Raw genomic sequence first — 4,283 nt, 5'->3', positions numbered from 1 at the left:
CCCATATTGTTTGTGTATCCTTGTATTATTTATGGTATTAGACTAGCCACTCTAGAATGAGATTAATAGCCTCTACAAGTAAATCATGATCTGCATGCTGAGTGGATTAGATATTTGTTAAAATGACTTGTAAAGAATGCTGAGAACTAGTGTCTTGGGGAAAATGGCCATTTTTATCATGTTAATCCTAAATTTGGAGAAACTATTCCAGGTAGTTCTGTGACTTTCTTCAATATTTTGTCTGGAAGGCTGGAACTTAAATAAAACAGGTTACTATGGTCTGACTCCCGGCCCACCATCTGAAGTCTTTCTGCTGTCATGGATGATGACTCTGTAGTTGACCTAATTAAAATTGTTTGCTTTCCTTATGACTGATGGCACTTTGACAATACTCAAGGTCTTGAGACTAGTAATTATTTTATCAAAAGGAAACTCCAGAGAGCATGTGCTTGTAAATACTTTAGGGTTATGACTTAGATTTAATCTAAAGCCAGATATTTCAAAAAGTTACTAAGAGAAGTCCTGTTTTACAGATTGGCCATGATTGTGGATTGTAGCCATTAGCAAAGTTGAGGTATGTTACAAGTAAGCAGGATGCAAGTAAATTCATTTCACTTGGATAAGGACTAATATAATGGAACCCTGAACCCTACATGTACCACAACACTAAAGGCACCATGTAGCTCTACTCTCAGCTGTATCACATCTTCCACTTGGAATAGCAGTAATGGCGGAGGGGCTCTCATCCCAGAGGGGTAGGAGTAATAGCTGAGGGCCCCATTCACTCAGTACTTACACTAAAACCAATGTAACTTTACCTGCTTTTAGTTTACCTATGAATGGCTGTTGTGTAAAAAGTGTGTATGTATCCTGAAAGAGCTTGAAACAAGGCCAGGAACTAAATTATTGAGAGTACTGATTGACTAACTGAAGCAGCATGCTTAAAACCCTATAGGACTTAATAGACAGCGTGTTGCTACTTTTAGTGTGATACACCTTAGTGTGATGCAGATCCTCAGTATTTAAAATTTCAATGAGCTAAGGGCATAAATACCTTTTGAGCATCCTGGCCTTAATCTCTGCCTCAATTTCCCATCATAAAATGGGAATAATTTTGCTTCCCTATCTTGCAGGGCTGTTGGAGATAATGCATTAGACAGAAATTTGCTAAAATTTGGTAACTGCCACCAGGGTATTAGCCCAAGCCCAGGACAGCACTAGGTGTCTAAATTACCTGTAAACTGGGCAACCATGCAGCAGCCTATTAAGCACCACCCAGGCACTCAGGGAACCCACATGTCTGGGACCTAGCTCTGCACAACTCCCAGAAGCAGTGGCATGACCCTCCTCTGGCTCCTAGGCTTAGGAGCAGCCAGGGGACTCTGCATGCTGCCTGGGCCCCAAGTATTGCTCTGCAGCTCCCCATTGGCTGAGAACCACAGCCAATAGGAGCTGTGAGGGTGGCACATGCACACAGGGCAGTGTGCAGAGCTGTCTGGCTGTGCCTAGAGCCTGCACTCCCCTCCCTCCCACACCCCTGCCCCAGCCCTGATCCCCCTCCCAACCTATCCATCCTAGCCTAGAGCCCCCTCCTGCATCCCAAGCCCCTCATCCACAGCCCTGCCCCAGAACCCCCTTCTGCACTCCAACCTCCCCAACCTGGAGCCCCCTCCACCCCAAATCCCTCATCCCTGGCTCCACACCAGAGCCCTCACCCACTCCTGCCCCTACCCAGTGAAAATGAGTGAGGGTGGGGAAAGCAAGCAACAGAGGGAGGGGCCTCAGAAGGGACAGGTCAAGGGTGTTCTGTTTTGAGAGTCAAAAGTTGGCAACCCTATCTCTAGCCCATGTTGTACAGGAGGTCAGACTATATGATCGCAATAGACCCTTCTCGCCTTGAAATCTGAGGGAAGCAGTGACTGACCTGGTTCCACCCCCAGGTGTCAAGCAGGCTGAAGTACCCCATTGTAATAGATGGGTGGACCTTATTACTTGAATAAAAGACATTTGCTGGTAAGCACGGATACATTTTCCTAATATTTAGAAGTGAGGTACAAGAAGGCTCTATCAGGACCATGAAAGAGTAAACTAGCTGTATGCAGAGCTGCCTGAAAGGATGCATTGCTTAGAAAGTAAGCTAGCAAAAATCAGTGAGATGGAAACAGGCAACTTGACTGAGGAGTCAAGATGTAGAAAAGGAGAGCGGGTGGTGTGTGTGTATATAGGGTGTCATGAACAGATGGCAAGGGAATAAACTAAACAGCTAAGTACAACTGTATTTCATAGAAGCGCAATGGCACTGCATGTTTCCAAAGCCAGCCTCTTGGTAGGTGTTTATAATGTGTGTGACATCACAATGGCCCCTTTCAACAGAAAATGGATATCAACTGACTGCTTCGCTTCCAGAGGATGAGGGGTGGCAGCTTGGATGGGTTTGCCTATTGGCTGTCCTGCATTGTCCTTCTGGGGATTTGTTGACAGCCATCTCCTTCAGCATATCTGGAGGAGGGGTGGCTGTGGAGATCATCCCACACTAGGCCTGAGAGTTGATAAGATCACAAATGATCAGTCAAAGCACAGAACGGTGGTCTCCTAGCAACAGGGCTGCCAGTAGGACAGGAAGCAGCCTCGTGAGGCTGCCTCAGGCTCCTGCTGCTCCCCCTTCAGTGTAGTACCCTCACTATGGAGGCAGGAAAGATATAGGCACTGAGGGAAGATGTTGGGTGGATGCTCCCCCCAAACCAGGATTAACATTGAGGAGGAAACTGAGAGTCTACTGGAAAAGGTACTTTGCTGTTACACCCCTTTTTTTTTTATGAGGGCTATAATACTGACTGGGGAATAGCAGGGGAACCTGTGTGCACTGACTTGGAGTACTAAGCCTGCGGGCAGCTAGTGAGCCAGGGAGGACCTGCTCATGTGCCTGGGATAGGGCGAGTAATGCTCCCTGGGAGTGACAGCTGTTGCGTGGAGGGAGTAGCACCCGCTGGGGGTGGAGCAGTTGATGAGTCTAAAGGGACAGGGGTAATAGAGATGACAAAGGGGGCCTCTTTTAAAGAGGTTGATAGGGAAATCCCATTGGGGGTTTTAAAGTGGCCTAGGAAGTTTTAGTACTTTGCACTGGGGGAGAAGGGCAGTTTCTACTCCTCCTCATTTGACACAGTGGATCAATTGCACTTTTCTGTGCAGTTCAGACTCCCTAGGTAGAGTGACCATTTGGCTTCTAAGAGGTTTTTCTCCATGACCAGCCTGGCATTGTTCTGTTTTGTCTTCTGCCTTGGCTCTAGGAGCAGTCAACCAGCTGGCCAGGCAGAACCTGTCTCAGACTTGGCAGTGCCCAAATTCCTTAAGTAGCAGGCTCATGGTGCCACAGTTGCAATGTCCCTTCTCCCTCCCTCTCAAGTTTGCTTTGAGCAGCAGACCTAGGCTTGGTGCATCCCTTCCCACACAGGACTGGCAAATGGCCTTGTTCAGCAATGCCTATGACATCCTCACTAGCTGTAGCCAAGACCACTCCCTCCACATGACTTCTCACCAGGCAGCCAAAATTAGGAACTCAGGCTTCCAAGTTCCTCCTTCCATCTCAGGATGGGCAATGAAGGGTTAATTTTCCCCTCCCCCTGGTGCATATACACTGTTGAAGAAAAATTAATACCTAGCTTTTAAATAGAAGTCCCTGAGGGCTTAAGTGGGACTTCAGTGATGTATTGACCTTTTTCTAGTCCTTTGCACAGGGATGAATTTCACCCATACCGACAAGGTCTCCTGTAGCACATCCTTCAAACTCATAATGAGACAGGTTTTTTAAGGTCAAAGCCGCAGTCAAGCCAAAAGTAGCTGTGTTTTACACCATTCTGTCTTATTTTTTATTTCAAAGGCATTGGCATAGAAACAGAAGCTTCTTTGTAATCAGTCTGCTTATTCTATCTGGGTCATTTAACAACTTCACATTCCACTGTTTGTAGCATCCTAGTTGGACCCCCACTACTGACTCATGCAGTCACAGGTACCTTACTTAGCTTTATGGAAGGACTCAGGTAGGAAACAGTTTGGCAATCGGCAGTGGTGGGACATGCAGAAATAGTGAATGAGTTTAATAAGATTCTCAACAAATAGTATTTAAAATGTCATTAGTGGTATACAGACTCTTCAAGACAAATTCATTTTAAATAATGGAGAAGCATGATGCACAGTAAAGCTGGGATTTTCAAAGATTCATAGATTCATAGATACTAAGGTCAGAAAGGACCATTCTGATCATCTAGTCTGACCTCCTGCACAGC

The sequence above is a fragment of the Dermochelys coriacea genome, chromosome 3 (assembly GCF_009764565.3).
Source record: "Dermochelys coriacea isolate rDerCor1 chromosome 3, rDerCor1.pri.v4, whole genome shotgun sequence".
Taxonomy (NCBI): domain Eukaryota; kingdom Metazoa; phylum Chordata; order Testudines; family Dermochelyidae; genus Dermochelys; species Dermochelys coriacea.
Note: the sequence above shows the minus strand (reverse complement) of the source record.